We start from the raw sequence: 19,634 nt of genomic DNA, 5'->3' as shown, positions 1-19,634 counted from the left end.
GAAATATTGTTTCCTGCTTGCGCTCATCTCTGAAGCCTGATCCTTTTAACAGGCTGGTGTTTCTGGCAAAAAAACTTTAAGTATTTGCCATATTCACCTAAAATGATTCTGAAGTTCAAGACAAGTTCATTTCAGTGAGTTCTGAGTATGATGGGCCAGGCCAGTCCTTCTAGCCTTAATCCATTACTGGATAATTTTACAGAATGCCATGTATTGAGTGTAAAAAACGTTTGATTAAAAATCTGTCGCGCACTAAAAACGAGAAAGTTACTTTTACGTTTTTTTGTCTTATTTAATGTTCTAGCATATTTATTTTATTCATTGAAAGTTTTATAGAACTTACACCAGCTATTACAACAGCTGGATACATATTTATTTGTACAGTATTTTCAATTTGAACATTTTCAAATTGAAAATAACAAACTAGCAGTTTGAGTACTGTGTAGTTTAAGAATTTTGAAAACTCAGTTACCATTTTTTTTGTTAAATGCCGAATAAATGCATTTTATTTTCAAACTCAAAAAGAATCGTTCGAAGAATCGTGATTTCAATCTTGACCAAAAAATCGTGATTCTCATTTTTTCCACAATCGAGCAGCTTTAGCACACACTTATTTTGGCCAATGTTAGTTTCGAAACACAGCAAGTGTTTGTGTGGTTGAAGTGGTCCGAATGCTAATCACCAAACATCCAACTTCTCCCGGGAATCATCACAGAGTGACTGAGCAACTCCCGCCACTGTCAATCAGAGGGGGTGGGGAGTGACCCTGAACTCAGTCTGAAGGACTGGCTATGCTAATGAGGATATTAGCATCTGTGTTCCTGTGAACGGATGGTTTGACGAGAGGTGGACGATAACTGGTTTAAGTGCTGGAGCACCAGAGTGTTATTGCTGGAAGAGGCCGATAAAACATGTGTCTGTCTGTTTGGCTGTCTCTCCGTCTGTCTGAATGTCGCCAGTCAACTTAACAAAAGATTACATGGTTGTTTAGCTAGCGGCCATTTTGGTTCTAAACCCACATGCACTTCTTTCAAGACGCAGCAAAACCAACATGGCCGATGTTGCGTCAGGAATAGGTCGGAAAAGGGCTTCCCTAGGAAGGGTCGGGACATGTTATAGGTAGACAGATAGAGAGAGAAACATAAAGATCAATATCTTGATATATCTATATATACACATATAAATATATATATAGATCTACAGATTTGTGTAAAGAGAGTAAGAGAGAGAGAGAGACATAACTCCAGTACTTCTCCTTTTCACAATATAAATATCCCTGTCCTGCTGAGAGAGGGCAGCCCAACGGTCTAACGGTAGTAGAGCATTAACACCAGATCTTCTGTGCCGTCTTCCTGTCGATCTCTTGATTGTTAATAGCAGCCAATCAGAACCAGTGAAGATGACGACCTGTGGCCCCGTGACGAAGAGCCTGCTGCTGCTGGCTGTGGTGGTCGCTCTGAACGGACAAGGATCTGCAGGTGAGGGGAGGATGGTGACGATGGTGCCCTGGGTTCTCAGGGTACGCCACGAGAACCAAAGTATGGACTGCCATCTTACAATGTGAAAGTTCGTGAAAACTAACCGTCTTTCTGTCTCTCCTTCAACAGCTGAGAAGGTCTTTGAATGCTGCACCAAGGTGTCCACACAGCAGATCACTGAAACCATCGTGGACTACATGGTGCAAAAGAGAAACTATCACTGTGTCAATGCCGTCATGTAAGTGACCAGCCATATATAATGAATGTGTTCTTCAAAAGAAACATCTCTACCTTTGACCATGTGGTAGGATGTGTGTCTTCGATTAAACTTGTGTGTTAGGATGTGTTAACCTCATATAGGGTGTCATCCATGGCTCAGAATACTCACGGTGTGTGTCTGTGTTTTGGGTAGTTTCCAAACAGAGAGGTCGTTTGTACTGCTGCAAACATGATGAGCACTGGGTGAAGGGAAAGGTTGGGGAGCTTGAGTAAGTGTCCCTCGCTAACTCACTCACACACTAATTCATTCACACACTGTTACGTATTTTAAGCACATAAGCTGCCCCCACATAGCCACAAGGAAGCAGGATCGAACAAACAAGCTGCATTACCTCCACATAGCCACAGGGGAGCAGGACCAACATATAAGCTTTAATAACTACTCCAGCCACAGATGGCAGCACCTTTAGACAGGTGAGGAAGCCGGAGCCAATACGTCACATAGGCCACGCCTACTTCACATAGGCCACGCCTACTTGATACAAACGGGGAGCGGGAGTCAGATGAGGTCAGAGACATATGGCAACCCCGTTGAGAGCCCCGGGGAAAGCTCCCCGGGGCTGGAAGATAGTGCTGCGGTATTTCTCTCCACGCGTGTTAAATACAATTCCCTCCTTTTGCTTCATAGTAACCATACCGAAATACTTTAACAAATTGAAAAAGTGAGTTAAAAGCGTCCCGGATTAAACTACTTTCTTCAAGAACACGACAATTTGGTTACCCCGTACGTGATTCTGAGAAAGGCCAAGGCCCGAGGCTCGGAGACGCGCAGCCACCGCGACGTTCAACAACTCTTCACAGGCCACACAAATCAGGAAAGCAGAACCTATTGTCGTAAAGACTGAATCTGCATAGGATTAGATATAGGAATATTTAGGTGTAAGAGTTGTTCGGGCCACCGTCTAGTCACGGCGCTCCGCAGTCCCGGCCCTGGGATTACAAAAGCATAACAGACGTAGTTAAACGGTCACGGAGAACTCTGAAGGAGATCTAATTAAAATAATCATATTGAAGACGCAAAGGGCCAGAATTGTATTGATGGGATTGTGGATAGACTGTATCCATCCAATATAGGCCTAATGTTTGTACCGTGAGGAGACATAAAACTTATGGTTATTTTTGGGATTGTGAGGAGATATTACAACCACGACCAGTTTTTTTTTTAATGTGTCGTGAGGAGATATTACACAACCGCAAATACATTACCACTCTGATCATTTAAGTTAAACACCATTACCAAATGATACGGCAGACCGCGAGTGCCTGGCATTAGTTTGAGATTCACATCTCTGGAGGTAGTGAATGCAATATAAACCTCTAACACCAAGGGTGAAAGCCAATGTGCATGATTCATAACGCTTTTTGTAAATAACCTTATTTCCTCAGGCAAGGCTGAAGGCTGCACGTAACTGATTTTTCCTGTAGTTGCTGGTTATAGTTGCAGTACATGCCCCACTGATGCTCTGTGGATAATAATAACCGTTTTTTTCCCCACAGGAATTCAACGCAATGTGTTTATCCAAGTACTAACTAGAAAAGATGCATGCATACATGCATACATTTTTGGGCAACAAAAGAGAATGTTGTGCCGCAGTTTCAATGTGGGATTGAGGAAGATCATTAACGTTATATTATCTTCTCTCTCTCTCTCTCTGTGTCTCTCTCTCTCTCTGGAGATAGGCAAGCTGTATCCCTGCCTCCCTTCACATAGCTCGCATATCTTCCCCTCGATGCCTCCACTCTGCCGCCCCCCCCCCCCCCCACCACAAACACAACAGAGAGGCTCACACTTTTCTTTCATGTGTAGCCCTCTCACTCAATTCTGTTTTGAATAAATTACTTTTATAGAATGTCCCTTTAACATATAAAAGTTACTGCATGGGTTGTGAAATGGTGAGAGCTAGGAAATATATTTTCTGGATGGTGTACACGAAACACAATTTATGGATGACTGGCTAAGATGGTTAGGTTATGGTTATGGTTAGGCCTGGTTAGTTTATTAATGTAACTATACTGGTAATGAGCATTAATTTCCCATGCAGTGTATTTCAACTGTAACTATAGCCCTTATTCAAGATGAAACAATACAATCAACATGAAAAAAACATTGGAAAGACAAGATTTGAGAGCAATATTAGACCGTTTTATTTCTAAACAATATAACTCAGCTCTCTTTTTCCCGTTCTTTTAGATTGACTCATGAACACATGAAAAACACAATTTATAACCCTAAATACTAATACCCCAGGGGTTTTGAAAGGTTCAGTTACTGGTACCAGTGTTGGCGCGCTTGTTGGAGCTCATAAAGAAATCCTCTTCAAAAGAAAAGTCTATACTCACACCCGAATCAGGACAAAAAGACACGGTAAAAGCCTTGAAAGACAACCTCTTCCATGAAGAAGCAACACGATCAGGAACCCGTCTCGATGCTCGGTCCAACACCAACTCCTCGGCAGCAGCACGTGGAGAAGTCCGTCCTTGTCCTGGCCTCTCCCGTGCATGCAGTTGGTTATGCTAACCGCTAGCAAAACAGTCCCGTCCTGCGTCAACCCCTTAGCAAAAAGCCGCACTTCTAAAGCACGCTCGTTTACACTTTTAACAAAATGAACAAACACTCACGCAAACGCCCGGTTGCAAACGGTAAATAGTATAACTGTTCTTCAACTTTAAGCTTTCTCCGACATAACATAGTCTCTTCAGCATCTTCTCACAGCTTCTTTTTCCCTCATTCCCGGACTTTTTTGTTATACCCCGCCCCTCCGACAATCCGACAGGTTAATCCCCAATGACAGATAAAATGATTGACACCTGCCTAAACAAATCCAAACCCATAAAAATAAACTGAGGGGTTCAAGGGCTCTTTAAAACATAGGACGTTTTTTATATTTAACACAAACTCCCCCAAATTAACCAGATACATGTCAACAGTATCAGTACAACTTCAAGCCCACATTAGTGACAATTTAGCATAAATTGTACATGTAGGAAAACCCCATTTAATCAAATTAGAAGGGCGCCAAACATGCTCCACTCTGGACATTCTTTTGAGTACTCTTCGTGTATGATTGTTCTTCGGACCGAGTGCGAGCCTTTACTGTAGGTCTCTGTGTAGATCGGGTCACAATAGAAAAATAACAAGGCGTTATTTTCATTTTTTCTATCTTTCTTTTCTCCCATTCTTCCGTCCTTTCCTGAGGCCGGCACGGTCTGTATTCCTAAGCAGTAGCTCCATAGCTGACGTTCAGAGTGGCTATTATCTTATCTGCCAATCCGCTGATACCACACTAGACTGTATGCTTACATTTTACATTCAGGTCTATTGGAATTTTGTTATTAAAGACGATGAATCCCCCCCCCCCCCCCCCCCCCCCCCCCAGAGCCTTTACGCTCGTAAACCCCCCTCTCCCCCCTCCTGACCCCTTAACCCGTAAAGCACCACCCCACCTTTCCCCCGCCTCACTCCATACTCTCTTCGTGAACCCACTCCCCTCTCCTCGCCATCTGGGCCTAGACCTTAAATATCCTCCTCACCTTTGCCCCTTCCCCCATCTCTCTCTCTACACCACTCTCTCTATCTCTCTCTCTCTGTGGCTGGTTTTAGTAAAGATAAAGATTAGTAAAGATTTGTAGTACCCCTTTCATCTGAGGATCTCATAGGGCTATTTGTGTAAATATAAATATACACACAGCACAGAGTGTGTTGAGGGTGTAAATTGTGATTAAGTTGTGGCCTTATGCCATAAAATACCACATATTTCAGCCGGACAGAAAGAACTCAGAGGAGTTTCTTTCATCGATTGATAAGTTTGTAGTTTCCCCCACCGCCATATTTGGAGTTTTTCGTAGTCTCTGTAGCCAAGCCCCCCCCCCCCCTCTCAACACCTCCCACCACTGGTTGATAAGAGAACTATTCCCAGTTCTATCTCAACATCTCCCCCTGTACCACAAGAAGAGGACTATTATAAGTCCCAACTGGGCGACTCCCTGCTTTCCAAGAAACAAATAACTACTGCTTTCCCCACACCCAGCCCCAGAATCCCCTTAAGTGTCTGCCCCCACCAGGCGAGCCCAAGTACGCCTTACAACAATAGGGTTCCGCGCATGGAACAGCCGTTCAAAACCCCACTTGACTTGTACATACATACTGGAACACAGAGGATCTCATTCGTTCCTATACACCCCCCATACCCCATCAACCTATTAGGCAGGGACCTGATGGGTTCCCTGCAGATCATACTGGCCTGCGACCTAAGGAGCACCACCCTTACACACCTAGTTTGTACCCTCAAACACTCCCTGTTGATGATAGTAGTATTCATTTAGTTGAAAGAAGGAGTCCGAACCCCTTTCTATTGTTAGTCAAGTTTAAGGTTTTTTTCTTAATGTTCTCTCTTCCCCACACTCGAGATAAGGGGAGCCATTCCCTAGTCAATATCTGCAGAACACGCATGTATTTTGAATAAACCATAATTACTGTGTTTTTGATTCACCAATATTAATTGCTTTAACAATCTGCAAAAGTTTGCATTTTTTTTCTAAATGTATTCTCTTTTCTCTTCGGGAAGTGGCAATATAAGCAGTGAAGGATGCCCAACACTCATCATTTTAATCGTTTACATTATTCTAAATCTTCTCTCTCTCTCTTCAGGAAGTGGTGGTATAAGCAGTGAAGAATGCCTAACACCCACAAACATTACTTTTTTCCAGATTGCTGGGCCTGTCTGTATGTTTTCGTGTGTTTTGTGTATCATGACAGGAGTGCACTAGACACTTGTGTTATGAACATTACTATTAGAGAACCAGGATGGTTAAAATAGACACGGGGATTAACTACTAAAATTATAGGTTAAATTAATAAATAATGCAAATGTTTTTCACCAGTGCACAAGGAGGGTGTTAGGAGCTCAACTTCTATAATTCAATTAAAATACATTCTTTGAAAATATTGAATCTAATTGGGTAAATTTCTGCACTAATCAGCTACTGCATACAAAACAAACACAGAATAACACTGCATGACATGTTCACGGGTCAACTACTGCCTCCGTTGGAGCGATTGCAATAGATACAATATCGTACCACCAATATGCATGCATGATCTTGTATTCAATAATTAGAACAGCCGAATTCCAGAACCGGAAGAGGACCTACCAAGGGAGGGACCGACCCAGGGGTAATAAATCAAGGGAGATCCCTGTATTGGAGTATTAGAGTTACATGGTGATCACAGGATTTAGGGACAATTATCTAGACTCCATAACATCAACAATTAGCCTTTAAAGTTGTCCATAGCATGCATACCGCTCGTCCACAGAAGTCCAGGGGTAACCAGAGCTGGGGATTCTTGTTAAAGAATTCTGGGGTAATCCTGCCTCACAAAAGAGGGACCGGAAGAACCCCCCCCCCCCCTTTAGGGGACTCTGAGGAAGCACGTTAGAAATGCACAGTTCAACAGACCTGACGAGGTTTGAGTACCAAAATGACAACACAAATTAGATATTTCCTGAGGGATAACTGTAATAACAGACATTTTATTAAAAGTGATTGTATAATCTAGAGATAACAATTGGCAATACTTACAATTAGACTAAATAAGTATGATACAATTTTATTCAAAATCCATCCTGAGTGGGATCGAGAATCTAGATGTTACGTTTTTCTTTATGAACTTAGGTTTTGGATACTATTCCGTGTATGGTCTTGTCACCCTGTTATTCTGCAGCAGGGGCGGACTGGCCATCGGGAGGTTCGGGAGATTTCCCGAACGGCCGGACGATTTCAGGCCGAGCCGGCCGGCTGAAATTCTTTTAGATTTTTTTTATTATTATTATTATTATTATTATTATTATTATTATTATTATTATTATTATTTTTAATTATATATTTATATATATATATTTTTGTTGTAAAAGATGTTAAAAAAAATGAAAAAGTTAAGTAAACCGTGATTTGGGGTGGCCTGCTGCCGGATATTTGCTTACAGCGCGAAACGGAGGTCTTGCCTGACGGTGAAACGGGGCCGATGTATTCCTGTCAATTTAGAGGGGGGAGCACCCCCACAGTGTATGGGGGCAAAGCGAGCGGCCAAAGCGAGCGGCCGAACTGCCCCTCCCAACTTGGACTGCTCCGCGGTCTGTCATTTCTGATTGGCTCAGCCTGACGCACGGCCGGGTCACTTACTTCTCGTTGATCTCACAGAAGTTACACAGAAATACGAAAATGTCAAAAGGGAAAAAAGGTGGTGGAGAGGAAAAAGAATTGGGTGGCGCTCAGAAGTTGAGGTTGAAAAGGAAAAAAATGTTAGAGCAAGACGCAGCCAAATGTGTTAAATTAACCGACCTTTTCCGTGGAAAAGCCAAGGTTGACGGCGACGACCCTCCTGTCAGCGAGACCAACGGTGAGGCGGGAACAGGACACAGCAGCATAGCTATGACAGGCGCACTAGCGAGCATGTTTGGCAATATAATAATGACTTAAACTAATTATGGAAGTACCAGAGACGCCGGAGAACTATTCATAATATTGTAATGACCACGGAAGAGGCAGTGAATGAAGTATTGATTAGAAAGCGATTTATTAGATACCACCGCTAACACTTCAACACCGGTAACCACAGCAACGCACAACAAACCCCGGCCCGCCCCCATCTCCCAAACCTTGTGACGCTACAATATCATCTGGAGGCGCACACAGCTTTTGGCCGTGATATTATATATTATATTATATACTATTATATATAGAGCTAAAAGTAAGTTTAACAATTATAGTCTCTTAACTTTTATTATTATTATTGTTATTAGTCAAGTCCAGTGAAAGCGGAGGTGATGCTGCGACACAGGGTGACTCCAGGCATGGTGGTGATGAGGAGGTGGAGGAGAAGGAGGAGTATGGAGCAGAAACCAGCAAAGAAATAGTGAAAGGTTCAAGGGCAATTTTTTTATGAATATAAATAAAAACAAGATTATGTTTGAAATGATAAAAAACATAAATTAAAGAATATCCACTATTGCAGATGTAGCTCTACAGTCAACCCAGGCAGAGTCACGGTCCAGCAAAGGGGAAGTTGAGCTAGCTATTCACCCAGATGAGGATGAGGGATTTCCTTTTTTTGACCGCCCAGCCTCAAAAGATTTTTCCACATTTTTTAACTTCCACCCTCAACAACCCCCCAGAAAAGGTGTGAGCATCTATGAGACGAAAGATGGCATTAACAGAAAGTGGCTCACATACTGTCAAAGAGACAACTCTCTGTACTGTTCAGTATGTTTGGCCTATGCAAAGCCATCTGCAAGTTACAGCACATTTATTAAGGGGGGGATGACAGCCTGGAAGCATGTTCATCAAAGAATAGAAGAGAATGAAAGAAACCAAGTCCATAGAGATAGTGCAGAGGCATATTTTATGAAAGCCAGCCAAGCAGACATAGCAAGCCTACTTTGTGGGAAACAAATCTCTCTGCACCGTGATCAGGTCAGGAAGAAACGCCAAGTCATGGATCGTGTAATAGAAGTGATCAAAGTTTTAGGGAAGTGTGGTCTAAGCTATAGAGGCACTGAATTCTATTATTATCTTCTATTAAGCAAATTTGATGTCTCGCTCCAAGAACATGTGAAGGAATGTGTTCAAAAAAGCAAAAGCCTACATGACAGTGGTGCAAAAGGCAGAGGATCCCTGGTAACACTGCTCTCTAAATCCTCTGTCAACAAAATCATTGACGTCATCAGTCACTTAATTAAGGAGAGCATATCTAGGGAGGTAAGAGCGGCAGGGATGTTTACTGTGCAGATTGACACCACACAGGATGTTACTTCCACAGACCAGTGTGCTGTAATCCTCAGATATGTCAATGATGAAGTTCAGGAGAGGCTCATAGGTGTGGTTCAATGTGAGTCATCAACTGGAGAATATTTTGTGGAGCTACTTAAAGAAACTCTGTCAAAGGTGGATATTGATCTTCAGAACTGTGTAGGCAACTCAACTGATGGTGCAGCAAACATGCAAGGCCAATACAAGGGGTTCTCTACCTTACTCTCATCAGAGTCTCCTAATCAGGTGCACATCTGGTGCTATGCACATGTGCTTAATCTGGTTTTGGGAGACACCACAGGCATTGTTATCGAAAGTGCATCTCTTTTTTCTATTATAAATGATGTAGCTGTATTTATTAAAGATTCATACAAGCGTATGAATGTCTGGGAGAAGGTGAGTGATGACAAGCGACACAAAAGGCTGTCTCCAATTGGAGAAACTAGGTGGTGGGCAAAGGACCAGGCTCTCAGCAAAATATTTGGCTATTTTGGTAACCCTGACAATGCCTTGTTCGTGGACTTAATCCTAACACTGAAGAGGATAGTGGAGGATAAATCAATGAAACCACCTGTCAGAGCAAAAGCAAAGGGTTACTTTGAGTCCTTTTTGAAGCATGAGACAATCCTGACTGCACAAATATTTCTTAGGATATTTGAGATCACCTCCCCACTCTCCAACTACCTGCAGACCAGTGGCATGGACCTAATCACTGCGCATCGCCTAGTAATGGGGGCCCATGACAGCCTAAAAAAATGCACAAGGGACATGGATGCCGTGACAAAAGCCGCTAAGGTCTTTGTTGAGTGGGCTAACGATAAGCTGGAGGAAAACGAATCTGAATCTGAGGTGGTACAGGCCGCTCTCCCTCAAAGAAAAATCAAAAAGAAAAAGACCATGCCAGGTGAAGAAGCAGAGGAAGAACACATATTGAGTGCAGATGATCAGTACAGGATCAAGGTACACAACATCATTTTGGATACAGTGACTGAGAACATCCAAACACGCTACTCTGCAAATGGAGCCCTTTATGATGATTTTGCCTGCCTCGACCCAAGGAACTTTTACACATTGAGAGTTAAGAACCTCCCATCTGAATCCCTGGAACAACTCAGTCGATGTCTCCTGAGATTTGACGACAGAGCCACACCTGGAAGGCTCAAGGCCGAGCTCCATAGGCGTAATTTACGGGGGGGTTAGAGGGGTTATAACCCCCTCAATAATCAGATCCAGCTAATATAACCCCCTCAATATCATCACACATAATTCAGATGAACAAAAAAATTAAATATTCTGAATTAATACCTTGTTTGTTTTCTTTATTAATTTAATTTGTCAGCAAGATAGTATCATGTTTTGATAATCTATAATGTACCCCCCCCCCCCCAGCCCATCGACTACTTGGTATTACCCGAACTATTTCGCAAGGTCGCTGGGGTGAATAGTAAGAGAAGACTAATGCTAACTATGAATGGATATGAAAAGGACACTGAAAGGCAGCCAGGGCCAGACAACAATTTTTAATTGTTGGTCGTCAAAGGAGCCAAAAGCCAAAAGGAGTAAAAATCCTGACGATAAGGAGGTAAATATCCGTATTGTTAAGTTAGGTGTTATCATCCACTCTATATTTTTTCACTACCTGGATAGTTTACGCCTCCATTTAAAGTGGAGAGGGACCTTCACTTTCCCCATAAACCCTCAAAATAAAGAGGTATCAGTGGAGAAACAAAATAATTTTCGATTGAGAGCATAATTTCACATTCAAACAGTATCGTTGGTGTGCTATGTGCAGTAAAACCAGACGATCTGAATAATTCCTGATTCATGCCAGATATTTATTTCCCGCTTTGTAAGAGCTAGCTAGCTAACTATGTGAACTTTATATGATTAGCATAGGCTACGTTGTAATGGCATCGATAGACGTCCTCAAACTAAGATTCTAGAACCCACTGCCTCAAACGTACTCGGTTACGGGTGGGTAAAATGCAATGTGAGTACAGAGACCAAATTGCTGTTTGCTCCCATACAGTCACACATACAGTTTTTTGGGGGAATGCATTAATTTACTTAGAGATGTCATCCATTGACAGCTAGCTCCTGTGGGCTAGTTCAGAGGTTACACCACTCCTTTTGAGCGTGCACTCCTGTACTGTACACACACATACACACACACACAACGGTTAATGACGGTGCGTGTGAGTAGGCTTGCTCGTAGGAAACATTGAAACAGCATTATTGTTATTATTATTATTAATAATAATAATAATAATAATAATGGTATTATTATTATTTTATACAAAAATGTGTAGCAGTCTAAATGTGCTAGTAAGTGGGCAAAAGGAGTTTAAAATGCTTTACAACTTTTTGGTGAGGGAACACATATTCTCCAAAACTGATATCGATACCACCTCTCAACCCATTTAATATTTTTTTATATATCAGGAGAAGAGGGAAAGAGAGGGAAATGGCCAAGGAGGCGACAGAGGGTCAGGTGACCAGAAAGAGAGAGAAGAAGAAGACAGAGGAGGCAACAGAGCAATTGAAGGAGAGAGAGGAGGCGACAGAGGGACAGGTGACCAGAAAGAGAGAGAAGGCGACAGAGCAATTGAAGGAGAGCGAGGAGGCGACAGAGGGTCAGGTGACCAGAGAGAGAGAGAAGAAGGAGACAGAGGAGGTGACAGAGCAATTGAAAGAGAGCGAGGAGGCGACAGAGGGTCAGGTGACCAGAGAGAGAGAGAAGAAGGAGACAGAGGAGGTGACAGAGCAATTGAAGGAGAGCGAGGAGGAGACAGAGGGTCAGGTGACCAGAGAGAGAGAGAAGAAGAAGGAGACAGAGGAGGCGACAAAGGGTCAGATGGCCAAAGTGAGGGAGAGAGAGCACAGAGACAGGCAGCGCAGGAGGCACAGATGACCAGGTAAGAGACCTCAAACAAAATTGTGCATGCCATACACTGTCAGAACACTGAACTGCATACTACTCTGTAGTATTCCATAAGAGTTTAAGGACTGAAACCACTTGATTCTCTACTATAGCACTTGGGGGGTTGTCAAACTCTAGGCATTGTTATAATAATAATATGAATAATAATTAATTTAATTTGTAACATACTCTTAATTCTGAGGAATCCCAGAATCCCAGTTACGGGTTTTAAGTGTAAATAAAACTGTAGATGCCCTTTCAAAAAGTGCTGACTTATCTTGACATTGCTCATTGTGCCTAGTATTTAGTTTTGAATGAGAGATCTTGTGTAAAGTAAGTAATTTGGTTGCTGTGGTTTCCCCACAGAGGGTCACATGATGAGGGCAGCAGTCAGGCAAATGAGCAGGTGAGAATACAAGGGAACATAATTTAGCTGTGAAGAGCATTATTGATCAATACATTCATTTAATAGGATTGTTATTTCAGAGAGTGACAAGTTTTCATGTCATATGTTACAGGATATTGAGCCCCAGGGATTTGATGTTTCAGACATCCTCACCTGCACAAAGCCTGCACAACCTGACCCTAAGCTTATAGTAGTGCAGAAGCGAGATAACTGTGTGTTGTCTTTTCAAGAGAAATGGTTCAAAACTTTTCCTTGGTTACATTACAGTGCCACTTTACAAGGAGTCATATGTTTTCACTGTGCCAAGGTTTTTTTGAATCAGCCAACATATGCAAGCAAGTGTGACCCTGCCTTTGTGAGTGTAGGCTTTAGAAATTGGAAAAAAGCTATCCAGAAGTTCTCACAACATGCAAAAAGTCAGTTGCATATCCATGCCGTGAACATCTGTGCACAAAAAGGTAACACTATAGCTTCACAGCTTTCTTCAGCTGTTGCCAGACAACAGGAGGAAGCAAGGTATGGATTGATGAAGATTGTAGGCTCAATCAAATACTTAGCTAGGCAAGGTTTACCGCTACGAGGTCATGTGGAAGAGAAGGGTAATCTATCCCAACATCTGAAAGAAAAGGCAGAGGATGACCCTGCTTTTCAGAAGTGGTTAGAGACACGCAAGCAGGATTACACAAGTCCTCTCATTCAAAACGAGGTACTAGGCATAATGAGCAAAGACATTATAAGAGGAATAGCTGACACTATTAGATGCCTCCCAGTCACACAGTTTGCCTTGATTGTTGATGGGACACAAGACATATCAGGTCAAGAACAAGAATCTGTATGTCTTCGTTATGTGGATCATGACTTAAATCCTCATGAGGAATTCATTGGGATGTATTCAGTGCATGAGACCACAGGAGAATCTCTTGCAAATGTAGTATTAGATGTTATCTGCAGACTAAATTTGCCATTGTCAGCTCTGCGTGGGCAGACATATGATGGCGCAGCAAATATGTCTGGCAAATATTCTGGAACACAGGCTCACATTAGGAAGAAACAACCACTTGCTTTGTATGTGCACTGTGGAGCACACTGTGTTAATTTGATAGCACAGAAGGCATGCACAGCTTCTATAGTTGTGCGAGATGCCCTTGACTGGGTTCATCAATTAGGAGTTTTGTGTGGACAGTCTGGCAAATTCAAACATATGTTTCATACGATAGCGATATCTGACCACGGAACCTCAAGTGCCCTGAAACCACTTTGTGCTACTAGGTGGACCGTCAGACACGGTGCCATCCATTCTGTTTTAACACAGTATGACTCAATCCTCACTGCCTTAGAGGAAATGGCAGGGACTAACTCTCCCACTGCAACCACTGCAAATGGTCTATTTCAGCAGTTTATGAGAGGCAGCACTGTAGTTGGTCTTGTGATGGCACAAGCAGTTATTGGAGAGCTAGAGTGTCTCAACAGGTCTCTTCAGAGAAGGACAGAGACTGTTTCTGGTATGCGGGCTGCTGTTTGTAAGGTTCAGTCTACTCTCAATGGCAAGAGGAGTGATGAGGCCTTCCAACACCTTTTTGAGAGGGCATCTACAGTTGTGAATTCTGTAGACTTAGAACCCATAACAATGCCAAGAGTTCGACAACCACCCAAGTGCTATGGAGAATCAAGTGGATTCAGTCCTAAAACTCCTATAGAATATTACAGAGTTGAGTTTTATAAGGTACTTGACACCATTCACACACAGTTCACTGAACGTTTCCAGCAGGGTGGTCTTCTTACCCTCCAAAAGCTGGAGAACACCTTGCTTTCTGGAAATATTGATCCGGTGGTTCATGACTACCCAGCAATTAATGCCCAGCTGCTGGAAATCCAGCTACCGATGTTCAAACACAATTACATGTACCGTTCCTGTGGAGAGGCTACACACATTATCAGAGAGTTGCCAGCAGAGGTGCGAGGATTATTTACCGAAGTCGAAACTCTGATGAGATTACTCCTTGTGGTACCAGTCTCGTCCTCTGAGGCAGAGAGGAGCTTTAGTGCTCTTCGACGATTAAAAACTTGGTTACGCACAAGTATGTCACAGCAGAGGCTGAACCATGTTGCAGTGTGCAACATCCATCAGGACAAATTGGACCTCTTAACTAAGAAGTCAATTTGTGCACAGTTCATTTCTTTTACACCAAGACGCAAACAGGTGTTTGGTGCTTTTATGTGAAATGCTTTTATACTTCTTTTGTATTTACCTGCTTTTGTTTAGATGTTGATAGTTTGAGCTGGTGATGCCCGACAATATGTTTATTGAATTGTGCATTTGTATTGAATTGTGTGAATTTGCTGGATGTAGGTGTCAATAATACAGTGATGCAATTGATTAATCTTTAAGTTCTTGCGTGTTTTTTTCATAAGATAGACACACACAAAATCAATTAAGTGGAAGCTGCCACTGCTGACTAATGCTTAAACACTGAATTTTACTACTGTGTCATTATGGCATAAATAGTCAAAAAGAAGCCAAAATCAGTAAAGGTATCGCAATGTATTTCTAATACAGGAACGGCAAATTGGCATGTTACCTTTTACACAAGAAGATGATTGATTAAATAAATATGCCGCGAGTTTAACCCCCCCAAAGGTAGACCCAAAGTTACGCCCTTGCCGAGCTCTATAATCTGGCCAACCAATGGGAGAGAATAAAGTTGCCCCATTTGGAGTCCTACACTGTCAGGACTGCAGCAGAGCATACCAAAGATGGAGATGGCCTGGAGCTCACAGTCAACAGCTGCACCTCCTGTAAAGACTGTGCAATTTGTGTGTATCGGGTCCTTTCCAAATACAACCTTCTGACTGGTTCCTATCATGTCATTGGATTGGCCTACAAGTTCCTGCTGACACTCTCCTTCAGCCAAGTGGCCTGTGAGAGGACCTTCTCAACATTAAAGTTTGTGAAGAACAGACTGAGAACCACCTTGACACAGGATCGTCTTGAGGCCTTCATTATAATGTGCACCGAAAAAGAGATCCTGATGTCTCTAGACAACGATGAGGTCATTGACAAAGTTGCTGAGACCAGTGAAGTGCTCCAGCGCTTGCTGATGATGTGAGGTAGGACAGTCTGTTTTTTTTTTGTTTTATGAATAGGAATTAAAACATAAGATTACGTTTGAAATTATAAAAAAACATAAATTAAGAGAATTTCCACTATTGCCTTTAATGTATTGGCCTGCTAAATTAAAAATATTTGTTACTTGTCATTTTCATGCAGATGTAGCTCTACACCGGCGGATTCAGGGTCCAGCAGAGAGGAAGCAGAGCGAGTTCTACATCCAGATTATTTTGATGACCAGCTGTTTGTTTTCTCTAACTATATAAATCCAACTATATCAATTAAGGAAAGTCTGTCTGTCTGTGTGTGTGTCCTAATTTTTCTCCTAAATGGCTTGACCTATCACTCTGAAATGTTGCATAGCCCCTCAATATATACCTGGCCAGAGACTGACAGAGCCATTTTTCTAATTTGTCAATGCAAACGTTGGTTAAAAAAAAGCTTGATTAGTGATTTATGTGAAGCAGTAACCAGCAGACAATGTGTATGTGTATGACAATTGTTTTCCACTAAAATAATTGTATCTTGCACTATTTAGATCATTTTCAGCTTTGATTTACCTTTCTAGGCACATGCAATTTCTAATATTTTGTACATGGACAAGATTGCTTATAAAATATTTCACAATATTCTAAACACATGCACATCCCAACATTGACATGCAGTTGCAATGCACATATCCACGGATAAGGACTAGTTTTTATTATTTTACACCGTGGCAAAATTCTACGCACGCTATTCCCGCGGTCTCATAAAAGGCCTCTCCATCCCAAAGTCCCGGGCCAAATTTTTGTCCCAGTCCATCCCTGTTCTGCAGGGTCATCTAAAATGTAAACCTTTGTGGTTGGTGGTGCAATCTGTTCCTGTGTTATTTTCTGTTGGTTTGGGCCTGTTTTCCTTTCCCCTGGGGACCGCAGAGACGCATGTGACATGGCACGACCGCGACCACTTATTTATGCAATCCTAAGGAATTTAAATTGATAGATTACCACCAGTGTTGGGACTAACGCGTTATTAAGTAACACGTTACAGTAACTACGTTACTTTTGCGGTAACGAGCACTGTAACTAATTACTTTGTCAAAATCAGTAACGCGTTAATCGTTACTGCGATTTAAACAGGCTCGTTACTCGTTAATTCACGTGCATAACCCAGGACTACAGTTTCCGTGGTGGACGTGAAGCGGACGTGACTCACGTGACGCAGCGACACGCAAGTAAATGAATTAAAACAATGGCGGCAGTCGACGACAGTCAAGGCGTTGTATTTCTCATGGAAATATGCACATTCTTTTTCCTTTCTGACGGTAAAAGACATAAGGAATATTTTGGTGACCTGTCATCTATGTGGAGGTTCGAAAACTCTAGCTACATCAAAAACTAGCAATTCTAATCTGATGAAACATCTTCAGAAACAACACGCATCTACCAAGCTAGTTGAAAAACACCCTGAAGGTAACACAGGTGATGCTGCTGCTAACGTCAGCTCCACCGACGCTAAAGGAGAAGCCACTCCAGCCAAACAACGAAAGCTTGATTTTACAAAGCCTGTTGCACAGTCTATAACCCAGACACAGCTAAACAAATGATGGAGATGTATGGACAAAGACTGATATAGACATAGACATACTAACATAGACTACTAAAGCACTTTATCCACCATTATTGATTTCATCAGTTGTTTTATTTATCTAAATGGCCAGAGTGGAGGAAATATTATTTTTGTTAAACATTAACTATGTTTGTGAGGCTGAAAGTACTTTTTATTTATTTAGTTTCTCTTTGTGAGGCTGAAAAGACTTTTAAGTTTGCCCATCATTATTGATGATGAGGTCTCCAGTTGGTGGAGTTTAGCTGTTTTGAGTTAAGGTTACAAAGAACGGATAAACCTCACTGTGTTTACATTGTAAACATCTATTGTGTCAGTTTTGCACTATTACTGAGTCCTACAGTTGCTAAATGGTCGGAGGCACAGTTTAATTTTTGCACTGCCAAAACTATACTTTGTACCTGTTTCAATGTTTCAAATAATTGGTGTGTGCATTTGTAGAGGGTTGGAAACAGTTGGAAACAATGGAAATATTTCATTCATTTGCACTCACACTACTACACTGCTATGGCACGTTCAGGTCACTAGGTGGCGCATTGCGCTTGTGGTAGGATAGGACTTACATGTACGCAAGCCAGAGGACTGGCAGCCTCCCTAACCATCCAGTTAGGGAGGTCCTTTGCCACATTAACACATTAATAAGATAATTCAGAAACAAAAAAAGTTACTTTCCCTAGTAACTAGTTACCTTGAAAGTAACGAGTAACTGAAAAAGTAAAGTAACTGAGTTACTTTTGAAAGAAGTAACTAGTAACTGTAACTAAGTTACTAATTTAAAGTAAATTGCCCAACACTGCTTTTAATGCATGCTGTAAATTTATAACTGTCACTTATTTTTGCACCTTTCACTTATTATGAAAGGTGCAAATTTTTCTCTCGCGTTCTGAAAATGTATAACTTTGTCACATATAACCAGAAGTATTAGTTTGGATTTCTATGAATGCATTTATCTATGTGCCCTTATGACTATATTATTGTATGGCAACCAGGTAATATGCGTATTGTTGTATTGTTGACAATGACCTGTATTGCCTTTGAGACCCACCAAGGTGAATGCCGTTTCAGAATTAGGGAGACGCGTTGTGGTTTTATCTCCCCTATGGAGTCTTTCCACCTCGGTCGGTGGTGTTGATGATTTTTTCCTATTTTGACTGTTTTCGGTGTGGTAAATGTTGCTTATGGCTTAAAATCTTATAGAATGGTCATCTGAGATGACCAAGGAGGGATTGTTACGTATTTTAAGCACATAAGCTGCCCCCACATAGCCACAAGGAAGCAGGCTTGAACACACAAGCTGCATTACCTCCACATAGCCACAAGGGGAGCAGGACCGACATATAAGCTGCAATAACTACTCCAGCCACAGATGGCAGTACCTTTAGACAGGTGAGGAAGCCGGAGCCAATACGTCACATAGGCCACGCCTACTTCAAATAGGCCACGCCTACTTGAAACAAGCGGGGAGCGGGAGTAAGATGAGGACAGAGACATATGGCAGACCCGTTGAGAGCCCCGGGGGAAGCCCCCCGGGGCTGGAAGATAGTGCTGTGGTATTTCTCTCCACGCGTGTTAAATACAATTCCCTCCTTTTGCTTCATAGTTACCATACCAAAATACTTTAACAAATAAAGTGAGTTAAAAGCGACCCGGATTGAACTACTTTCTTCAAGAACACGACAACACTCATTCATTCACACACATTTTATGAAAAATTAAATGTAAGTTTCTGTGTTTGTGTTTCACAGGGCATAAAAAAGAGCAAAATTGGCCTCCACCCCCTCCCTCCTGAAGCTCATCACCTCCAGCTCCTCTCCTCCACCATTGGAGTGAACCACCGGCACACCCTCAACGCATTATACCGTCCAATAGAAATGCATCTTATTCAGCGTAGGCCAATGAGCTCCAAGATGGCTGACCACATACATTTGAAGAGGAAAACAATGAACTGCTAGAACCTTTTTTCAATTAATTTAGAGAACTCCAGATATACAAGCATTTTTGCGGAAGTGGTTTAGGGCCACATGAGAA

At 42.1% G+C, this 19,634-nt stretch overlaps 1 pseudogene across 1 annotated transcript; it reads left to right on the top strand.

The window, feature by feature from the left end:
• Nucleotides 1-1,399: 1,399 nt before the first annotated feature.
• On the top strand, nucleotides 1,400-19,436 carry LOC307088409 (annotated as a pseudogene). Its single transcript has 4 exons — nucleotides 1,400-1,478; nucleotides 1,608-1,716; nucleotides 1,891-1,966; nucleotides 19,352-19,436. The product of its transcript is annotated as an uncharacterized misc_RNA (transcript).
• The last annotated feature ends 198 nt before the right edge of the window (nucleotides 19,437-19,634 follow it).

This window comes from Pollachius pollachius, assembly GCF_949987615.1.
Source record: "Pollachius pollachius genome assembly, chromosome: 17".
In the NCBI taxonomy this organism is placed as follows: domain Eukaryota; kingdom Metazoa; phylum Chordata; class Actinopteri; order Gadiformes; family Gadidae; genus Pollachius; species Pollachius pollachius.
Note: the sequence above shows the minus strand (reverse complement) of the source record. Positions and strands in the feature narration are given on the sequence as shown.